General features: G+C 36.5%; 1 protein-coding gene across 2 annotated transcripts in view; it reads left to right on the top strand.

Annotated features, from left to right (window-relative positions):
- The window catches only part of LINGO2 (leucine rich repeat and Ig domain containing 2), a 1254362-nt gene that overhangs the window by 1173617 nt on the left and 56429 nt on the right, over positions 1–24316 (top strand). The window contains exons 1-3 of one of the 2 annotated variants that reach the window (XM_011958016.1): positions 13819–13851; positions 14685–14777; positions 15234–15285. The exons of the other annotated variant lie outside the window; for it this stretch is intronic. The gene's annotated coding sequence lies outside the window, so the exon portion shown is untranslated. Of the gene's footprint in view, positions 1–13818; positions 13852–14684; positions 14778–15233; positions 15286–24316 lie in introns of those variants that run through there. 2 annotated transcript variants of the gene reach the window in all.

Raw genomic sequence — 24316 nt, 5'->3', positions numbered from 1 at the left:
CAGACACTTTGTAAAATGTTTTATTTTCCCCATTTTAAAGAAACAGAACCCAGAACGGTTGAGTAACTTGCCCAAGGTCACATTGCTAAGAAAGTGGTGAAACATGGGTTGTCTGCCTCCACCTGTAGGATTAGACAGACTCGCACCTTTACATGCTATCTTCCATCCGTGCTTGCTTCACCGGTATTTGCCGTAACTTCCTACAAATAAAAGGTGCTGAACAATTTTTTGTAATTATGTGTAGTTTAGTAAACTGGTGCGCGTGCACAAGAGATTAGTGCTTCACATAATTTTAGGCATTATTTGGACTATGCCTCAGTCATGGTAGGTAAGATCATGAACTCCTACAGCCAAATTCCTGTTTGAATCCTTGAACCACCACTTGTGAGACCTTGGACAAGTTACTTCTCTACACCTCAATTTCCTCACCCATAAAATGCGAATACTTGGTGTAAGAATTAAGTACATTGATATGTGTAAAGTTATTTGAAGAATGAAATCTGGCATAGAGTAACTCCATTTAAGTGCTTCTAGGGTTATCAGTGTTATATAACCTTTCTAGGGTTATCAGTGTTATATAACAGTTACTGTTATACAAGAGGTAAAATATAGTGTTCAGTGACTTTCATCTGTTTAGTAATGTATTATGATGCAACAATAGGTCAAGTTTATGTTAAGTGGATGAGACTGTCATGGTGCTTGCCCCTATACAACTGAGTCTGTCGGGAAAGATGGATAATTAGATAACTACAATAAGCTATGAAGAGTTGCATGCAAATTTAGAAGAAGTGAGCAACACAGGAGATCTAGGTTGTGAAAAATCTTGAATACTGAGATTTTCAAGATTTTTAGATGAGGGCAAAGTTGAGTCATAATGTCTGAGGCACTTATAACTGGCAGTAAAAAATGAATAGTTCAAGGAGCAGAGAATGGTAGCCAAGAGAATAAGGATGTGGTTACAGGAGTTCAAATGTAAGGTTACAATGCTTCCATCTAGAAACAGGGCAGAGGGGGAAGAAATGGAGGGAATACCTCAAAAATAAAGCAGTAAGATGTATTGACTGACTTGAAAGAAAATATAAGAACTTGCTTTAAGGACTTCTAGGCATTTAGTTGCAGAGATGCAAGCTTTCTAACTTGGGGTCCCCATGGTAAGAATGCAATAGTACAGTAATTAAAAGACTTTTCATTATTATGTGGTTCTCAAAGTGTGGCTACAGCACCATCCCAGAACTCCTTTAGAAATGCAGATTTGGTCCCAGCTTTATGAAGCAGAAACTCTAGGGGCACAGCAACCTGTGCTTTATCAAGCCCACCCAGGTGATTCTGATCAAAATGTTTGAGAAGCACTGCACTAACTTATTCATTCATTTAATATCTATTATGCCTTAGGTGGATACATTTGCAAAGTGGAACCTAGGTGCCTTTAAGGAGTTTACAGTCTAGTAGGGATGCAAACATAAAAAATTACCCAAGTAATAAAATCTTAGCAACAAAAAGGGCATGAGTACACTTAACAAAGGGATTTAAACTTGCCAGAATAAATAGAAGTTCCCAGGAGAAGTATTTATTTAGGATGAATCCTGAAACATAATCAGGAGTTTAAGTAAAAGCAAACAGTTGTAGAGAAGCTAAAGGAAGGCCTCAATATCTAGAGCACAATAAGGAAAGGCAACGGGAGACAGGATAAGGATGAAGCATTGGAGACCCAAATGATCATGCAGGCTCCTTGGTCTTCATCCTCTGTGAAAAAGAATGCCATTGAAGGAATTTGAGGAAAACAGCTTGATGAGATTTGCATTTTTAAATTACTAGTTTGGCACTACATGTGTAGACTCTATTTAACACCCCTATAATCTACACAGGTATGAACCCAGCCATCCTCAGCAGTGGAACCAATATCTTCAAAAGTCTCCAGTTTGTCTGGCTCTCTGCCTTTTGTATGGGAAGCGTAGCCCTGATGCCGCTCTTCAAATCTGTATGCTTTCTGACCTAACAATTCTCCTGACTAGTTCAAAAGCAGTTATTAGAGTTTGAGTTTTAAACTGGCCTCCAACCATGAAACCACCAAGAGTTTCAATTTAATTTCCCTTTCATGCCTATTCACACCTTGACTCCTTTTGAGAAAAACCAACTATTGATACAGATAATAAGCTTATTTTATGCTTTGGAAGGAAAAAATGCTCAGCTGAATTCATCATTAAATACAGACCTCTCATGATGGAGTCTACATTTAAGTCAGGCTTCTATTAGCTGAGAAAAGAGTGTCCACTGAGGTATGAAATGTTTATTGTAGCTAGTTCCTGCAAGCGCTGCCAAAAGAGATAGTATTTTCAATGGCCAAAAGCCGAAATGCACAGGACATGAATTATGTATGCCTGTCTCTTTAAAACAAATCAGCATAAATTATCCCATAGGGCAGACTGCAGGAATTGAGGGACCCTATAAGATATATTTTGTCCTGGTCTTCTCAGCATCAGAAACTTTGGGATGTAATAGTGGTGACTGAATGAAATTCCAAGTCACAACCTTGAATGTTTAAGGGGAAAAAAGGGTAGGAGCAAGCAGTGACCTGCATTTCTGAGCATCATCTGTCAAGATACCGGTAATCAACACATGATTATTATTCTCATCAGCCCAAAGCATGAAAGTAATTGAGTGAAAAAAATCCTCACATTATGTGAAATGATTACTGCCTTTGAGCCATAATAAACAATGATCTCGCCCTGGTGCTAGGCAGCAAAACAAATGAGGGCTGCCTGTTACTGGTGCAGTGCCAGAATCATTACCAGAGTCTACAGTCACCAATCCCCTACTCTAGTAAGGACCTGATTTCATTGCCGGGGCTAGAGAGATGCAGCTCAAAGGCTGCTCAGATGCAACATTTGGCTCCAGGTTGGGGAAGTTGGCTGCCTGGCCCAAGCCTACTGTTCAGAATTCAAGTTCACATTCACCATGTGACTCCTCAGAACAACGAGGATGTCCATGAAGAGGCAATGACTTTTGGAACATTATAACTCGTTGCTTACAAATGTAAGTTGTCAAACCGAGCAGCCAGGCAAGCATAAGGCAGTTGGAGGCACAATCAAGGTAAAGGTATTACAAAAGGAGGCTTTGGCCTCTCAAAGAGTGAGGCTGGAGATGAATGCAAAATCTGAAGATCTGAAAGAACACTCTGCTACTGGCCCTATTCCATCAAAGCCTCAACAAGATGAAGGAATTCTTGGAGCAGTTCTGAATGTTTCCCACAAACTGAGCTAAGAGGAGCCACTGGATTGTTTCATAAAATGGTTGGAATTGATGAGCTCAGACTTCAGTCTCCCTTGCACTACCTTGCAAAACGGGGTCAGCTGTTACCCACCCTCCACCCATCCGCCGGGCACCTTTGTACAAACTAGATGCCACCTCTTTTTGCTTCCTAGCCTGGTTGTCCTTGTGTAGAGCGCAACCTTTACAACTGTTAGGAAGCAGCCCTGAAAGTACTTAAATATTTTAAAATCATGCTGATTTGCTTAAAGGTATCACTAGAAATGCATGGTTATTTTTTTTTTTAAGGACCATTTCCAGTTGCAGTTCCCACACATAAACAGCTTGGAAGTGGTCACTCCTGTTCTTAAAATTAGAAAACTGAGCAAACTGAAAAATCAGTGACATTTCTTGGACTCATCATAGAATTGAGGATACAAGGCAAACTGCTATTCCAGAATACTAAACAGAAAGGTGAATCCAGAGAATCAAAAATGAAATTTGCTTCCCTTGACAGATGCTACTGGAACCATAAATGGGTAGAAAAACCTCAGTGGTCGATTTGATGGATTGTTGGAGGCTGAGTATGGACTAGCTAAAGAAATTCCTGTGTGGCATAATCTTAGGGGGCCCCATACTTTGGTGAATTTTATCTCTAGGAAACTCATCAGGTTCTCATGTTAGAAACCTAGGAAAGATCTCTTCTTGGCTTTGCCAGGGGAGAAGAAGAGTTACCACTGTGAAATATGCCAAGAGCATTCTTCATTAACAAATGTCAACTCCAGAGGAAAAGGCTTTATCCTGCCAGGAGAAAGATTTCTCTGATTTCAGCATCCTCTAGCTTTCCTGTTTCAACTCTTGTAAAGTCATAACCACAAAATACAAGCCCATTGAAAGAGAGATTTCTTCATAAGAGTATGGAGTATTTCCCCTCTCCTACACCTTACCATCATATCAACAGGATTCAAATATAGTAACAATGTGTTACAGATGAAAGAACTTCCAGGCATAGATTCTATTTAACGAGGTGACAAAAACAAGGATATTAGAGGAATTGGAGGCTTCGAATTCCTGTATTCGGGTACCCAAATACAGCAACCATTAAACACAGTTCAACTCCTAGCCAGATAAACATTAAACTTACGGGTTAAGGTTTATTGACCTCAGCTCCTATTACCCTGAAACATCATGTCCAACTTTCAACAAAAGAGTACAAGGTCTAGTAAAACACAAGAAAAAAGTCGAAAGACAAAATGCAAACATCAGAATCGGACTGATTGTGTGACAGATTGTTAAATTATCTGGTAAGGGATTTAAAATAGCTGACTAATAAGTTAAAGGCTCTAATTGAAAGTGTAGAAAATACACAGTAACACATGATTAAAATATAATCAGAGAAATGGAAAACTCTAAGAATCAAAAGGAAATGCTAGAAATAAGAAATACAATGAAGAATGCCTTTGGATTCATTAGTAGAACAGACACAGCTAAGAAACGAGCTTGAAGATGTCAATAGAAGCCTCCCAAACTGAAAAACAAAACAAATAATAAAGCAGCAGAGAATATCCAGAGTTGTAGGACAATTTCAAAAGATATATCATAAGCATAATTAAAAGGGAAAGGAAAGAGAAAACAGAATAAATATTAAGTAATAATGACAAATTTCCCAAAATTAATGAGATACTTAAACCACAGATCCAAGAAGTTCAGCAAACACCAGCAGGATAAATATCGGACCAGGAAGGAACAGAAAGGAGAAAGAAAAACAGAAGAAAAAAGAGAAACTACACCTAGACATATTCAAAATTCAGAAAGCAAAAGACAAAAAAGCATTTGAAAGAAATTGGGGAGTGGAGGATTGAGAAACAATTCACAGAAGAACAAGGATAAGAATTACATCACACTTCTTGTCAAAAACTATGCAAGCAAGAACAGAATGAAATAAAAATATTTAAAGTGTTGAAAGGGAAAAAGATCCACAAATACAGAATATCCAGTGAAACTCAACCTCAAAGGAGAATTAGTTTTTCAGACCAACAAAAGCTGAGGGATTTCATGACCAGAAGACCACTCTGCAGATGTTAAAATAAATTCTTCAGGGAAAGAGAAATGATATAGGTCAGAAACTCAGATCTATATCAAGAAGAAAAGAGTGTAACAGAATGAATAAGGAAAGATAAAATTTTATTATTTCTAATCTTAATTGATATAAAATTACTGTTTAATAGTAGCAATGATTTATTGAGTGATTATAACACATAGGACAAGTGAAATGAAAGCAATGTCACAAAGAATGGGAGGGAGAAATTTTGAGGATATTCTATTAAAATATCTGCACCATGTATGAAGCAATATAGTGGTATTTGAAAGTGGGCTTTATTAGTGAATTATGTATATTGCAAAATTTAGTTTTTAGTAAAATTTAATAAGATATAACATTCCAAAAGAGGAGCTAAAATTGAATCATATAAAATATTCAGCTAAATCTAGAGAGGGCAGAAAAGAACCAAGAACAAATGCAACAAATATAAAACAATTCAAATATGGTAGAAATTCAATTTTTTCAGTATTACTTTATTAATGGTTAAATGCAGTAATTATAGAGCATTTGAGTGAATTAAAAATATAAAAACAAAGCACAGCTCCATGTCCTCTGCAAGAAACCCACTTTAAAGATCAAGATTCAGCTTAAAAACAAAGATGGAAAAAATTTTACTGTGCTCATACTAAACAAAATTGACTTCAGAACAAGGAAAATTATCTGGGCTTAAAAAGCATTGTATAAATAGGTCAGTTCTCCAAGAGTGCATAACAATCCAAAATGTATGTGTACCTAACCACAAAGCATCAAAATAAGAGGCAAAGCTGATAAAATTCCAAGGAGAAATGGACAAATTCACTATTGTTGGAAATTTTAACAGCTGTTTTAATAATTGATAAGCAGGCAGAAAATCAATCATATAGTTGACCCAAACAGCATTACCAATCAAATTGACATTTATAGAACATGCCATCCAGCAACAGGAAAATATACATTCTTCTGATACTCACATGGAGCATTCACCAAAATAGACCACACTGTGGGCCATAAAACACCTCAAAAACTTGAAAATAATAATCATACAATGTTCTTAGATTACAACGGGATTAAAGTAGAAATCAATAACAGCTAGAAAATCTTAAAAGACACTTGTACATAACACCATGGGTCAAAGAACTCTGAAGAATAACTTTATTTTGAACTAAATGAAAATGAAAATACTAATTAAAATGTATGATACAGAAAAATCAGTCCTTAGAAATATTTTGTAGCATCAAGTGCATATATTGGAAAAAATATCTAAATCAATAATTTAAGCTTCCACCATAGGAAATTTAAAAAGAGCAAGTTAAGCCTAAAGCAACAGAAGAAAAGAAATAATAAAAAAATTTTAGAGCAAAAATCAATGCAATGGAAAACAAAACAATAAAGAAAAGCAATGAAACCAAAAGCTGGTTCTTTGAAATGATCAGTACAACTGATAAATCTTTAACCAGGCTAGCCAAAAATAATAATATAATAAGGAAAAGACACAAATTACCAATATCAGAAATGCAAGAGGGGTCATTACTATAGATTCCAAGGAGGTTTAAATGATAAGGAAATGCTACAAGCAACTACTCCTGCAATTTTGACACCTTAAAGTGGACCAAATCCTAGAAAGACACAAACTACCAAAACAAGGAGAAATGGATAAATCTGAATAGGTTTACTTCTATTTCAGATGTTGAATCAATAACTAATTACCTTTCAAAAAAATAATGCACCAGGCCTAGATGGTTCCACTGGTGAATACTACCAAAGATTTAAGAAAGATATGATACTAATTTTCTACAATCTCCTCAAAATAGAAGCAGAGGGGAACATCTTTTTTTCTGTAAGACGAGTATCACTCCATTGCCCAGGCTGGAGTGCAGTAGTGCAATCTCGGCTCACGGCAACCTCCACCACCCAGGTTAAAATGATTCTCATGTCTCAACCTCCTGAGTAGCTGGGATTACAGGTGCCTGCCACCACACCCTGGCTAATTTTTGTATTTTCAGTAGAGTCGAGGTTTCACTGTATTGGTTAGGCTGGTCACAAACTCCTGACCCCAAGTGATCTGCCCTCCTCAGCTTCCCAAATAACACTTTCTAATTTATTGTATAAGCCCAGCATCACCCTAACACTGAAACCAGATTAAAAAAAAAAAAAAAAGGCTGTGCTCTGAGTGCTCCTGCCCAGTTTCAACAAGAGTCATTTTCCCACTTAGAGTGGGATTGCATGCTATGTGCTAAATATTAACGCAGAGATAGTCCATTCAGACTGGAAGTGACCATAAGCATCATCTACTCTAGCATTTCTCAAGCTTGGCTATTTCTACAAATCACCTGGGGGCACTTGTAAAACACATCTTCCCTGGCTTCTCTCTGGAGTGTCTCATTTGGCTGATTTCAGGTGCTCTTGGGATTTTATTTTTAACAGTTGGCTGAAAGGATTCTGAAGATTGACTAAGTTTAGGAAACAGACCTGGCCCATCTCCTCATTTGACAAGTAGGAAGAATTTGAGTCTAGGAGGCAGGGAGGATTTGCGAAAGGTGGTTACTTAGCAAGTTGGTTAAATTGGTGAAAGAACCGAGGCTTGAACCCTGAATTTTGATAAGCAATATAATACACACACACACATGTTATTTTTAGAAAAAGTTTTTGTATCCCTAATGAAAAAATAGAATGGTGGAATATTCAGAAAGTATAGACAAGCAAAAAGAATAAATTGGGAATAGGCCATGACCCTGCCACTTAAAACACTGCTAAATTCTGATGTATCTGACCACTTTTTTTATTTACTGTTATTTTACTCAGATTAAATGCCTGATTGTATTATTACCTACAATATTTTTTCTCACTGCCTTCAGTTTGTTTCATTGGTGAGTTTTGTATTTCTCCATAGTAACATAAAAGACCAAATCAGGGTTCTAATCTTCCTTTGTTTCTTTCCATAGTTCCTTACCCAGCGCTCACTAGTTGGGGTGAGCTTTTATTATGTGTTTGCTAATCCATTACTAAGGAGTGGAAAATATATATATTCTCCTAGGTCCACATAGTTGGAAACTGATTTTTTTTTAAACTTTTATTTTAGGTTCAGGAGTACATGTGTAGCTTTGTTATATTAGCAAACTGCATGTCACAGGGGTTTGGTGTACATATTATTTCATCACCCAGGTAATAAGCATAGCACCCAATAGGTAGGTTTTCAGTCCCCCTCCTCCCACCTTCGACATTCAAGTAGGCCTCAGTGTCTGTTTTTCCCTTCCTAGTGTCCATGTGTACTCAATATTTGACTCCCATGTATAAGTGAGAACGTGCAGTATTTGGTTTTCTGTTCCTGTGTTAGTTCATTTGGGACGATGGCCCGCAGCTCCACTCATGTTGCTGCAAAGGACGTGATCTTATTCTATTTTAAGGCTGCATAGTATCCCACAGTCTATATGATTCCTCATCTTTGCTATTGTGAATAGTGCTGCAATGAATATATGTGTGCATGTGTCTTTATAGTAATTTGTATTTCTTTGCATATATACCCAATGATGGATTGCTGGGTCAAATGGTAATTCTGTTTTAAGCTCCCTGAGAAATCACCACACTGCTCTCTCGAATAGCTGAACTAATTTACATTCCCACTAGCTATGTGTAAGTGCCTCCCTTTCTCTGCAACCTTGCCTTCATCTGTGATTTTTTGACTTTTTAGTAATAGCCATTCTGACTGATGTGAGATGGTAACTCATTGCAGTTTTTATTTGCATTTCCCCTGTGATTAGTGATGTTGAGGATTTTTTTATGTGCTTACGAGCTGCATGTATGTCTTCTGAAAAGTATCTGTTCATGTCCTTTCTCTACTTTTTAATGAAGTTTGATTTTTTGCTTGTTAAGTTTCTTAGAATCTAGATATTAGAACTTTGTTGGATGCATAGTTTGCAAATATATTCTGATTCTGTATGGGAGAATGTATTTCTTTCGTTCTGTATCGCTGTGCAGAAGTGCTTCAGTTTAATTAGATCCCATTCGTCAATTTTTGTTGCAATTGCTTTTGGCATCTTCATCATGAAATCTTTGTCAGGACCTATGTCCAGAATGGTATTTTCTAAGTTTTCCTCCGGGATTTTTATAGCTGTAGGTTATATGGTTAAGTCTTTAACTGATCTTGAGTTAATTTTTGTATATGGTATAAGGAAGGGGTCCACTTTCAATTTTCTGCATATGGCTAGCCAGTCAGCACAGCACCATTTATTGACTAGGTATCCCTTTCCCCATTGCTTGCTTTTGTTGACTTTGTCAAAGATCAGATGATTGCAGGCATATGGCATTATTTCCAGGCTCTCTATTCTGTTTCATTGCTCTATGGGTCTGTTTCTGTTCCAATACCATGCTGTTTTGGTTACTGTGGATTTGTAGTATAGCTTGAAGTCAGGTAGTGTGATGCTTCCAGCTTTGTTCTTTATGCTTAGGATTGCCTTGGCTATTTAAGCTGTTCTTTGTTTCCATATGAATTTTAAAATTTTTTCCAATCCTGAGAAAAATGTTATTGGTAGTTTGATAGGAATAGCATTGAATCATACTGCTTTGGGCAGTATGGCCATTATTACAATATTGATTCTTCCTATCCATGAGCATGGAATGTTTTCCAATTCGTGTCATCTCTGATTTCTTTAAGCAGTGTTTTGTAATTCTCGTTGTAGAGATCTTTCAACCTCCCTGGTTAGCTGTATTCCTAGGTATTTTACTGTGTGTGGCTTATGGGATTGTGTTCTTGATTTGACTTTCAGCTTGGATGTTGCTGATTATATAGAAGTACTACTGATTTTTATGTATTGATTTATGATCTACTGTTATGTACATTGATTTTTGTATCCTGAAATTTTGCTGAATTTATCAGACCAAGGAGCTTTTGGGCAGACACTATGGTGTTTTCTAGTTTATACAATCATAATGTCTGCAAACAGGGATACTTTTATTTTCTCTCTTCCTATTTGCATGCCTTTTATTTCTTTCTCTTGCCTAATTGCTCTGGCTAGGGCTTCCAGTACTATGTTGCATAGGAGTGGTGAAAGGGCATCCTTGTGGTGGTCTGCTTCCCAAGGAGAATGTTTCCAGCTTTTGCCTGTTCAGTGTGATGTTGGCTGTGGGTTTGTCATAGATGGCTCTTATTGTTTTGAAATGTGTTCTAGAGTTTTTAACATGAAGGGATGTTGACTTTTATCAAAAGCCTTTTCTGCATCTATTGAAATGATCATGTGGTTTTTGTTTTTAGCTCTGTTTATGTGGTGAATCACATTTATTGATTTACGTATGTTGAACCAACATTGCATCCCAGGGATAAAGCCTCCTTGATCGTGGTGAATTAGCTTTTTTATATGCTGCTGGTTTGGGTTTGCTAGTATTTTGTTGAGGACTTTTCCATCTATGTTCATCAAGGATATTGGCCTGAAGTTGTGGTGGTGGTGGTGGTGTGTCTCCACTAAGTTTTGGTATCGGGATGATGCTGATTTCATAGAATGAGTTGAGAAGTTCTTTCTCCTCAATTTTTTGGACTATTTTCTATAGGATTGATACCAGCTCTTCCTTATACATGTGGTAGAATTCAACTGTGAGTCTGGTTCTAGACTTTTTGTGGGTTGGTAGGCTTTTTTTTTTCTTGTTTAATTTTGGAGTTCTTTGATATGCCTGGGGATTTAATTTCTTCCTGGTTCAGTCGTGGGAAGTTGTATATTTCCAGAGATTTATCAGTTTCTTCTAGATTTTCCAGCTTGTGTGCATAGAGGTATTCTTTAGTAGTCTGTTAGGAGTTTTTATTATTTCTGTGGGAAATTTCTTTGTTAATATAAGAACTTCTGACTCTGATTTGAAACATCATATTTGTCAGATACAGTTCTCCTTTCTATTTCTTGATAATATTAAATTCATGTAAGAAGTCAGACTTTCAGGGGATAAAAATATCCTAGAAAGATAAAAGGGTTTGCAGCTCATGTTGTACCTCAGATAGTCTGACCTAAATATTTGGAAGTGGTGAGAACTGCAACAGAAACCCTGGACATAATGCCAAGCCTATGCTCAGAGTCCCACATAGGCCACTGCCATTGTATCTACTGCCAGGTTTTAATGTAATTTTAGGTCCCATTTGGAACCTAAAGCAATTACCCTGAGATTATTCTTGGATATTAGCTGGAACGAGGGAGGGAAAAGAAATTGGAATCAGGAAATACACGTCATTGGTCACAAAATTTGGATCAAAATGCCACTTCCCCAAGGGAAGCCTCCGTTGAACTTCAGAATAGATACATTTCCTTAATATATCCCTGAGGTTTTTTTTTGTTTTTGTCCCTTTTACTTTTCCTTCATAATGGCTAGCACAGTTTCTCATGAAGTGTTTGTGTGATTATTTGGTCTCCTCTTGTAAATCAGAGTTCAAGTGATTTGCTCTCCATTGCATCTGAAACATTCATCACGGTTCAAGGTGCATAGTTTTATCCAATATATATTTGTAAAATGAACAAATTAATCACTAAATTCTTAACATTAAGGTAAACTGGGATTATCATCTGAGTCTCAGGTTGTTTTGAGGGTAGAAAAGGGACAAAGATAGCTCTAGTTTTGTGATTATTAGTTTGTCACGATGTACGTTCTAACTTACTTTGTTAAAAACAGAACTATCCTTTGCATCTTGCCCTTTCATGGACATTAGCTGTGATTCTTTCCAAAACCTATGTTCCTAATGTAATAATTGCTTTCAAAATTGAAAATATCACAAGTAATATTGATATAAATTTTTCCAGACAATTTTAAACATGGAATTTAAACATAGAGGGAAGATTACCAATTTACTTATGTTATTTAAACATTGAACCTCAGAATTCTTGCATTGATGATTTGTGAGCTTGACAGTAAAAATTATCATTTAACTGAAATTTCTCAATACATTATTGTCCCATGTGTGTTCTATGCATTTTTATAACAAAATTTTTTAACAATTCTCCATTGGATAAATGTGTAGGCTACATGTACAGAAGTGGAAACTTTTCTCAATCCTACAAGAAATTCATAATGTAAGACCTGCTTTGGCTAAACCTTGGGAGAACAGGAGAATGAAATCAGTAGGTTTAATAAGAGGAACTTGTCATCCCAGCTTGTATCCAAGAATTACTTTGCACTGATATATTTCCATTTTGTTAAAGGATCTTGGATAAGGACTTAGAGTAGCATGGACAATTTGGTTGCCTTTTGGATCAGAGAATTTCCAGTTCTCTTGACATTCAATTTGAGATATAACTTTGGTATATGTGATACATAACTTTACCCACTAAAAATTATTCACTTCGGGAACTACTTTATCACCGTATTTTTGTACAAATTTTAGTTTTTTGAAGCACTAGAGGTATCTTAATGTTCCATGTAATAACTAGTTTGATGCAAATTATAAATCTACACAGATTATTTGGAGAGTTTTCTAAATTATTAAAAATATTTAATTTGCATGAGGTAGTAGTCACTTTTTTGGTGTACAGTTCTATGAGGACTAACATATACCTAGATTCTTATAACCACCAACACAGATAGAATAATCTTATGTGGGCCCTTCAAGGTCAGACCATCACAAAATATAACTACTTTGTGGCTCAACTCCTAAGAATATGTCCAAGGGAAATAAAAACTTGTGTCTACATAAAAACGAGTAGATGAATGTTGATGGCAGCACTATGCATAAATCATCAGAAATTTTTTAAATGTTACTATAAACTAAATGTTACCTTTGTTAAATTTTACTTTTTTTAATCCAGGATAAGACAATTATCTAGTATATCAGTTGGAAGCTGCTTATCATTTCTCATATTCTCAGCATTTGCTAATAGTAGGATGGTTAAGAGTGCCATTGAATTGATCTAATTTAAGGCACTTGAGTGCAATCACGTAAATCTTATTCTTCTGTTTTCTAATCTAGGTACTTGCATATGTATGGAAGGGCCTAATGGATTAGTTGAATTATCAAAACAATGAGTAGCACTTGTATCAAGAGATTATTATGCAATTATAATTAAAAACCATTAGTCATTAGAATTTTTTGTCATTTTTTTCCCCTTTGGTAAGTGTTCTTTATTTTCTTCCAGCTCAGTGGGCTACTTCTAAAGAATAATTTAATTTTCCAAATGCTTGAGCACACCAACTGTGTTCATGTGTTTCTAAGAATTATTTAATAAGGCCTGCAGATGAACTTGCCATCATTTGGTAACCAAATCCTACACAGTGGTGGCAAAAAAAAAAAAAAAAAAGGCTGTACATGCTAGAAATGATTGACATCTGGGCTTGAGAGAGGTGTCGGGGCCTGAAGAACTTCACTGCAAAAATACCAGAGCATGTACCTCTTCAGCTTAGCAATGTAACTAGTTTCGTTTCTAGGAACTGAAGAAAGAATTGAAAAGAAAATAAGGGCAATGAAAGCCCCATTCTTTAGCCAGAAATATCCTTTCACCTAACAATCCGACAACTAGTTAAAACCCTATCATCTTCCAATTTTATGTGCTAAGAGGATAAAGGTAATACATTCCCTTGAACTTATTGATTTCCAATTCCAAGTAGAGAAAGTAGGGGCATAGAAGAAAAAAATCAGAAATCCCTTCTTTGTGGGAAACATCGTCTTATTAGCAAGCTAGGAACCAACCATAAAGCAAAGCTCAGGCTTCAAGAGGGAGAGCCATTGTAGACAATAAGAAACTAAAAGTAGAGCTACTTACCATCAGCTTCTTCTCATTCACTACCCGTCTTTGCCACATTCCTCTGTACAAGAGCATTTGACAATTGTTGAAAATACTGATAAAAGTTTTAAGCCAAATGTTAGCAGGATATTTGGATAATTTTGATTCCTGAATTAACTATGCTAGAGGAAGGAGAGACCGCATTAGTTTAACAACAATGAGATTTCCCTGAGTATAGCAGATGAGCAGATTCCTTTTACCTTTGGGCTGCTTTCTCACAGTACTCCTATTATATATTACAGTCATCTGGATCATGAGACTCTTCTAAGTCAGGCTTGGGACAGGAGGAAAAGGAGAATAAAAGTGAAGAATTTAAAAATATATATAAAGGAGAAGAAAAAGAAATAAGATCAGAAGTGGAAGGTAGAAATAGGGAATTCTATGTGTCAAAATGTCTTTCATCATCCCTAAAAATATGATTGTTACTGGAGACCCAGTGCTCAGAAAATACACCCAGGGTACCCTATGCTAAAACATCATTGCAACATTTTGTAGGTTTAAAATGCGTAAAGCAGTAGTTCTCAACATGCTAACCCTAGAGCAGCAACATCAGTATTACTGGAGAAGTTGTTAAAGAGTGTCAGGCAGCATTCTTTATGTCATTCCACAATCAGAATCAGGGTGGAGCTCAGGAATCTGTCTTAAGCCCTGCAAGTGATTCTGATGCTTTCCAAAGATGGAGAACAAACAGTAGGAATTTAGAGAAGGTGATGTTTCTTTTAATAGTCAATTTCAGATGGACAGTTTTTGAATGGGGATATCATAAAGGGGAAGAAAAAGTAGGCTCCTTGGGACTGTAACTGTGAGTTGCCCAGGGGAGGTGGCAGCTGTGAGCAAAAATGAACATCTTGAGAAAGTCACAAACCCCAACTAAAATAACTGATGGTAGATTAATGGCTTCTGGAGTAAAATGTCTTGGCCAGACAGTATGGAGGGATTGCCAATCAGAAAAGTAGAGTAAGTAAAGAAGGGGCTGGTGGCTTGAAGGGATTATTTCAGGAACAGAAAGTCAGACTACATCTTGTAAAACTATGATTAGCATCACACTCCTCTCACTGCCGTTGAATGGCCCTTGGCAGTAGAGACAGTAGAGAAAAGGCATTAGAGAAGGTTAGAACCTAGAAGACTCTGACTTCGATTAACATTTTTGTTTTACCCTTGAGTGGAAATCATGAGGGAACCTATAACCCTTTTGGCCACATGCAAAAAAGCAAGGTAAACCAGAATCTTTTTAAACTCTCCATTCTCTCGCAAGTGGGGAAGGCATAAAGTCCACATGAGACCAGCTCCTCTCCACCTTCACATCCTCCCCATGTGTGGTTCACATGTATGCGACCTTATCCATGCTTCTCAGTTTCCCTTTCCCTCCACTCTTTTCCCAACCACTGCCCTGTGGTGGTTAAAATGAAAGAGAAGGCAATTTTGCTCGGTGGTAAGAGGAGTCGCATTTCCTTTTATGAAGTCCTAAACCAACTCTTGTGGGGAAAAATAAAGGTGGGATTGTACTGACACAAAGCTGGCAAAAGAACATAATCACCAAGTTCCACTGCACTGTAGATGAAGAAATAAATTTGTTAATCCTCTGGTTGTAAGAGTGACCCACACAACGTAACTGTCCTTCAGAGGCTTGGGGTTAACAGCCGAGACCAACGTTCCCTTTGACATGCAGGGCAGTTGGTGGCATACATGTGGATCTGAGCTCATGCCCTGCCTGTGTCTTCTTGACTATCCACCGCAGGAGGCATCTTCCTTATCAGGCCACTTCTCTTGCCAGGAATAACATTAGAAATGCTTAGCCTAAGGGTTTCTCAGTTTGTGACCACACTTAGGGTATTCAAACTCTGCAGTAAGATGAAAATGCACAGAGCTCAGCAATCCCTATGGTCCTAAAGCTTCTAACTAACATGTATATCAAATAAAATTCCATCACTTTTAAGTAAATGGAGTAGAAAAGTGGCCCATATAACTTCACCCATCTGCCTGACCTTCTACTGCTACAGTACCATATATTTGAGTGTGCAGCACACTGAAGTCAAGATTTGGGGACAATGAAGAGGGGTTTATATCACGTAAATTCAAATTGCTTACTGTCCTTAAGTTATTCAGCTATTCTTCCATGTTCCTAAGTGAGGTATGTTGACTCTTTCCCCTGCACCCCGTACTCTCTATTCTTGCTATTTCCTAATGCAAAACGATGTACACAGTATTTGATTCCTTTTCTCCAAATATCCAGACCTGTCTTACCGTCTACTCCTAAAAAAAAACCTGTAAAGGAATTTTTCCAAACAAACGTGATTTCCCTGCCTACGATTAAAAAATATATATATTGCTGGCACCAGAATTGTCATGTCACAGAAATTCAGCCTTCATTCCTTACTGCTGACTTTAAAAATCAATTTGACCTGGACTCTTATATTTGACTTATTTCTCATTCTCTCAAACCCTTCTCTACTTGCATCCCCTTTCCCTAGACCAGTTGACTGATGTAATGTCACTCAATTTCACCCACCTATTTTTTTTGTTCCATATGTTGTTGTACCTACTTGACTGCTAAACCACATGGTGATAAGCTGTGGATAATGTTAAGATTGGAAGGTACCTTTTAAACCCATTTGGATTTATCTTATTTTAGAGACGGTCTGTCATCCAGGCTGGAGTGCAATGGCCTGATCATGGCTCACTGCAGCCTGGAACTCCTGGGTCAGGCGATCATCCTCCCACCTCAGCCTCCCCGGTAGCTGGGACTACAAGCATGTGCCACCATGCCTGCTAATTTTTTAAATTTTTTTTTTCTGGAGTGGCAGGTTCTCACGATATTCCCCAGGCTGCTCTTGAACTCCTGTCCTCGAGCAATCCTCCCACCTCTGCCTCCCCAAGTGCTGAGATTATAGGCGTAAGCCACTGTGTCCAGCCTTGATTGATTTTAAAACAGTATTTCTAGGGAATGCTGCTGAGCCCATGGTGTTCTGTGTCTATTTGAGGATATTGCAGGGAACAACTCGGGAAATAAGCCTGCCTGGGTAGGATCTAGAACCTCCATCCCTATTTGAATCAGAAAAACAGGGCTTTTCTCTGCTTTATACATTGAGCTTCCATGTAAGATTTTATTTGGAGCAAAAGGGAGGGATTATAATGCTTAAAAAAACAATCAAGTTGGTATAATATCGGTGAGGAAAGGGGCCCAGAGTGAGATCTCAGTGTCCAGGTGTCTAGGTTACAAACTATATTAGGGCAAAGTCATGCTGACTCAATGCTGTTACAACTCAAACTCTATGTAAATCAGTTATACTTAAATTTTCTTTTTAATTACAACATTTATTACTAAAATTTAAAGATACACAGGTGTACAATTCAGTGGTTTTTAGAAAATTCACAATGATGTACACTTTCTGCTTCCTCTATGGACATTTTATATAACTGGAATCATGTAATATGTGATCTTTTATGAATGACCTTTTTCACTTTGCATAATATCAAGATTCATCCCGATTGTAGCATGTATCAGTACTTCATTCCCTTTTATTGTCAAAGGATACTTTTTTGCATAGATATGGATAACATTTTATTTATCCATCAGTTTATGGACATTTGGAAGTTTCTACTTTTTGGCTATTATGAAAAATGGTGCTATGAATATTCACATGCAGGTTTTTGTACAGATATTTATTGTTACTTCTCTTGAGTATGTACCCAGGAATAGAAGTGCTGGGTAATGTGGTACACCTATGTTACTATAGTAACTTTTTGAGAAACTGCCAAACTTTTTCAAAGAGGCTATACCATTTTACATTTCCACCCGCAATATGTGAGAGTCCCCATATCTCCATATTGTTGTCAACACTTGTTGCTATCTGTCTTTTTTATTGTAACCATCTAGCAGATGTGAAGTCGTATTTCATTGTGGCTTTGACTTGTCTTTCCCTGATGGCTAATGATGTTGAATTTTTTTTTTCATGTGTTTAGTGGTCATTTTTAAACCTTCTTGGGAGACATATCTATCCAGATCTTTTGCCTATTCTTAATTGGATTATTTTATTATTGAGTTATAAAAGTTCTATATATGTTACAAGTTTTTATTATGTATTTATAATTTACAAATGTTGCATTCTGTGGGTTGACTTCATTTTCTTAATTGTATTTGCATCTCTAGTTTTCATTTTGATAGAGCCCATTTTATCTTTTTTTCATCACTTGTGTTTTTGATATTGTAACTAAGAAGGTCTTAGCTAACCCAGGATCATGAAGATTTATGCCTGTGTTTTCTTCTAAGAGCCTTATAGTTTGTGTCTATGACTCATTTTGAGTTAATTTTTTGTGTGTGTATAGTTTGAAGTAGGGGTTCAACTTTATTCTTTTGCATATGGATATCCATTTGTCTCAGCACCATATGTTGAAACAAAACTGTTTTCCCTTTCAATTATGTGTCAAAAAAAATTTATTTCTAGACTCTCAATTCTATTCCATTAGTCTATATGTCTGTCCTAATGTCAGTACCACACTGTTTTGATTACTGTTGCTTTATAGTAAATTTTGAAATCGGGAAGTGTGAATAATCCAAATGTATTCTTAAAATTGTTTTGGCACCTTGGGTTCCTTATAATTCTTTATGAAATTTAAATCAGCTTTTCTATTTCTGCAAAAAAAAGTCATGATTTTGATATGTATTACATTAAATCTGCAAATCACTTTGGTGGGGCACTGTCATCTTAATAGTATTAAACCTTCCAATAGGTGAATATGTGATATATTTCCATATACTTTGGTCTTTAAACTTAGTTCTGAGTATCTTATTCTTCTTGATGCTATTGGAAATTGAATTTTTTTAAAATTTCATTTTCAGATTGTTCATTCAAGTACATTCAATGTTTATATATTTATGTTGATCTTGTATTCTGAAATCTTGCTAAACTCATTTAGTTCTAATAATTTTTAGTGGATTATTTTAGATTTTTTATATATAATGTCATCAACGAAGATTTTTAATTCTTCCTTTACAATCTGTGAGTCTCCCATTTTTTCTTCCGTAACTGTCTTGAGTAGAAGCTTCAGTGCAATGGTGAATAGAAGTTGTTAACAGTGGAGTTACATTTAACGGATATGTTCACTGTGATTTAAGAAGGATACAGCTGTGCCTCCTAGTTGTATTTACACATTATATGTTATAGATATCTTTATTATATGTATAATTTTATTATATGTATATATATATAAACAGATGTATATTTTTAATACACAAGTTATGACATAGAGGAATAAATGCCAGAAGGCTGAGAAACATAAGAGAATCATATTAGACTTTAATATTTTCCATTAGTTTGCAATGCAGCAACATAATCTTTGAGTTTCTCCCTACTTTATCACTTTTCATGGAAAACCACTCACCTTTGCGGACCTCTCCTGAGAGTGAAGGAGATTCTGATGACAAACGATGTAAGACGGGAGCTCCATTAGGACATATAACAAAAGCCCCTGAATTCAACAAAAAGTGTTCATTCAGTAAACATGCACTGGTCATCTTCACCATCCAAGCTCAGTGGAAGATGCCACATGAATGCTGTCATGAGCAGAGGAAGAGCTCACCTGATGAACTTTTTGAACATTAGACTGCTTATGAGTGATACCTTGATAAAATGGAAAGAAAACCAAGCCAAGAGCCAGAAAAATGTAGTCCATAATCTTGATTTGTTTTGTGACTTTCACCAGGTCACTTACATGTTCTTCCTATAGCATAAAAATTGGTATGTTTGCCATCCAACGGTCAGATGATTGTTATGAAAATAAAAAATAACCTTTAGGAAACCAATGATGGTTCTGCAGCTCCAAGGTATGAGAGTCAGTTTGATGGAATTATCTGTAAAACTGATAGAAAGAATCCCATTATATTTTCTCCAATGTTTCGTTCTTTGTCGGGGCATCTGGTGACTGAGAGGGTTCACCATAACCATTTTATTTTTATTATCAATAGAGCCATTTTAATGCTTCAGAAACAAAGGTAAGTGAGGTTATCTTATTGGATAAAACATAATTAAAAGGACATTTTCACAGTCAGGTTTACTGTTCATTTTTGGAGTAGTAAAATAGTAACTTCTGCTAGGAAGCCTTTACTTGGTACTGGACTGTTTCTCAGTTTTCATCATGTGTAGCACTTTTTGTCTTTCCTACTCTCCTCCTCTTCTACCATGCAATTGTTTTCTATTCTTCTATAAATGACTCTCCAAGGTGTCTGTTACTATTGCACATATCACCATTTCCTGGGTTTGGGGCCACTTGGTAACGTGCACTATGAGGCTGTCAACAAGAGACTATAGAACTTTTTCTTATATGAAGGAGTTGGGCTAGATGACTGCCTCTGAGTTTTTCTATCTGTACAAATCTGCTATTCTATGCTGTATAAGTGATTTTGTTTTTAAAGAGGAGATACTAACTTTATAAAACAGTTTAAAAGCAAACTAGCAGACTAGTGAAACACAAGATTGCCCCATTGCTAGTCACAAGAGTCCAGGTCAGAAGCATCCCTAGTACTTAGTCTGGTGCCTGACACATACTAGGTGGTGTTCAATAAATAAATGTTACATGAATAGATAGAATGAATTAGACTAGCTCAGTATATTTGGATTAGCTGCTCTCTACAGTTGTTCAACCATAAACATTTGTTAGGTATTGCTGTTCAGTTTTAGTGGAAGGCATTTCTGAGATACGGCACCACTGAGGTTAATGTACAATGCATCATTTTAGCATGCCATGATCTGCTAGATAGCTCCTCAGCTGACGGACTCCTTAAAATTTTTATTTCTGAGAGGATGCCTTAAGAAAGGACAGGTAGTGAGAAGTGTTCCCTAATAGTTTTCATCTATCCTTGAGAGATTATCATAGTCCTACTGGGGCAAAATATGCCATGGTTAAAAGGGTTGGCTTGGAATTAATATGCATCACCATGGAGTTCATGATTAAAATTACATTCCGTGGCCAACCTAGATTTCCTAATAAAAACATTCTGTGTCCCTGGAGTTGAGCTTTTGTTCTATTTTTTATAGTTCTCATCTAATGCAAGGCATTTTATACAGTTCTATAAATTTTCCATCTTGCTCTCAGTGGCTGAATACAAGCCATATAAATTATTTCAATCCCAAATCATTTGTAAAGGTAGTCTCCACTATTCCTCCCTCTGATAGCCCCACTATTGTGATCTCTGGTAAGGATTTGTTAAATCTTAGGTAAGCATTTCTTCTTTTTAATCCTCAGAAGACCCATGTTTTCTGTGGCTCTTTTCCCCATTTAAAATTGACTTTGTGATTGTGTTTCAATTTCACATTGAGTGTGTTTTGATTGATAAATGTTTGCAAGAAATATAATCTCTCCTTATGCTTTTCTCCATCTCTTTTTTTTTTTTTTCTTCCAGAAGGAGCTTTGCATGGGAAGCAAAGCTCTCCTGATAACACTGGAAATAAATCTTAATGTCTTTGCCCTGTGATAGGCCTAGACCTTATCGTTATTCCTTTTACCCCAGTGATAATTGCTTATCAGTACATACAGGCCTATTCATATGATTCTGATGCTACTGGGGTTTACATCTTTAGGAAGATAGACAGAAAGTGCAGTGCTCTGAATCCATTAATGGCTTTAATAGAAACCAGACAAAGAAGGAATACTGGGCCAGTTTGACTCTCTCAAAATGATAAGGCCATCTATGCATTTTTGGATGCTTTCTTATGAAGCTGTTTTTCCTCTGCTCTGTCTTGGCCCTATAAAGGAAAGATTTTAAAAATGCAATTCTGTCAAAGCTGCAATCAAAATAAAAGATTATATATTAAAAATATATTCAAACTCATTGCCATTTTTACTTCCCTCATCAGCTGAAATAAATCTCAGACAGAAATCACCCCCAACACAACACACTCAAAATAAACAATCCTACAGCCCAACAAGACATTGGAACCAGCCATATTCTTTAAACTTAAAAAGAAAAGATTGAACTTCTTACATAAAAAATAAGTATCAATTTGGAACACTGAATACCAAATGTCTTAGGATATGTGGAGAATTAGATAGAAACTGGGGAAGAAAAGTCGAAGGAAACAGACTGGCAAGAGAATGGGAAAGGGAAAGAGAAATAAAATGAGACCCTAAGAAAAGTTTTTCAGTCCTGTCCTATTTGTTCTCGAATCATCTCAGAGAAGTTGGGAACCACAAATATGATTATATCCTCGCCAGAGCAGTTAAGAAACATGATAAACAAATTGGCTAAGGTTAAAACAACTACATATGACCTTCTAAAGTGTCGACAGCAGGCACATAACACTATGGAATAGTGGGAAATGGCTGACGTGATTTTGACTGAAGACCACTGGATACGATCTCAGCCAATCACATCATGCAGAAAGTAGAAAGTTTATCCAGTTGAGAGTCATGTGTTACTGGGAAAGCTAGTTAATTGTTTCCCTTTTTCCAAGGAAAGGAATCAACTGTATCCTGCCACTTTCAGATATACTGCCTAATTATGGGCATCAGGGACATTTCCTCCTCTTGCATAACAAAGGCAGCCTCACTGCATATGTCTAAAAAAAAAAAAAAAAAAAACCTCCCATATTCCTTACTGTTCATTATTACTGGGCTGGTTGATGGTTTTAAAAATCATATTAGATAAAAACACAAACCCATTTCTTGAAGGAACTCCTCTTATATACATACCTGCCACCAAAACAGAGATCCCTGCTGTCTTCTCCAACATTTCTATCTCTACCCATACCTCCATTTCAAACCATCACCCTATTCTGGTGTCTTTCTCATTCTGCTACATCAGCTCTTACCTGTCTTCAGAACCCAGCCCAATTCTGCTTTCTCTTGAACTCTCTTAATTTGTTCAGGTGCCTTTGTTGAGAATCCACTACAAGCCAAGAGATTTTCAAACTCTAGGAATAAGACTACTTATCGCACTATTTATCAACTATTAGTTGATATATCATCAACTAATATATCACACTCTTTACCATCAATACAGTTAAGTGATAAATACCCTAAATGACTCATCTAATAAGTCTCAGAACCTATGTTACAAACTGGCTTACATTTATCAAGAAGGTATGTCTTCGAGTAATTATTTTGAAACTAAGATCAATTCAGTTAACTTTTATTGAGCATATACTATTTGTACAACAGTGTGCTTTAAGCTGTGAGAGAAACAAAAAAATCAGATAAAAATATCTTTAATGAACTAAGAGGCTATTGTCTATTTAAACATACATTAAAGTTAAATAATACACTTTAATATATCTTACTTTGTTTTTCTTATACACTTTAAAATACCCAGAGTTCAAAAACCTATCATGGGAAATGATGAATTTTTATTATAGAGGATTAGGGTAGATACTTCATTTTTAATACAAACCACTGTATCAAAGCTAGATTAATAAGGAGCCAACTCAAGTTGTTCCAAGACAGATATCATACAAATTGTAATTCTCATACTGAAGGCTAGTTTGATTATTTCGTTGTTCTTAAAAAGAAAGCATGTCACCTTTGAGTTAAATTATATATTCAGTGGGTTCAAATTCACTTTTTTCAAATGGCTAATTAAAAAAAAATTTCAACCAGCGATGTTTGCATTTCCTTAATGTTGGTACATAGCAGTGTTCAAACAAAAGACAAACTCGGTCCCAACCAAGATGACTAGTATTCATATGCAATAAATCCTCACCTAATGTTGATAAGTTCCTGAAAACTGCAACTTAGGGCATATAACAAAACCAATTTTACCACAGACCAATTGATATAATCAAGGATTAAGTTCCTCTGGCATATTTCTAGTTACAAAAACATCATCGCTTGGGAGGCCAAGGTAGGTGGATCACAAGGTCAGGAGATCGAGACCATCCAGGCTAACATGATGAAACCCTGTCTCTACTGAAAATACAAAAAATTAGCTGGGCATGGTTGCAGGCACCTGTAGTCCCAGCTACTCAGGAGGCTGAGGCAGGAGAATGGCGTGAACTCGGGAGGCAGAGCTTGCAGTGACCCGAGATCGCACCAGTGCACTCCAGCCTGGGTGACAGAGCGAGACTCTGTCTCCAAAAAAACAAAACAACAACAAAGCGTGTTATAGGTACTTGCAGCATCGTTTGTTTGTCTTAAGGTGTTATGTTTATTAGGTTAGGGGATAGATTTTAACTTTTTTTTTTTTTTTTTTGAGACGGAGTCTTGCTCTGTCGCCCAGGCTGGAGTGCAGTGGCCGGATCTCAGCTCACTGCAA

Source organism: Colobus angolensis, unplaced genomic scaffold (genome assembly GCF_000951035.1).
Source record: "Colobus angolensis palliatus isolate OR3802 unplaced genomic scaffold, Cang.pa_1.0 Scaffold455, whole genome shotgun sequence".
Lineage (NCBI taxonomy): Eukaryota > Metazoa > Chordata > Mammalia > Primates > Cercopithecidae > Colobus > Colobus angolensis.
The sequence above is the reverse complement of the archived record's forward strand: the minus strand, read 5'-3'. Positions and strand labels throughout refer to the sequence as shown.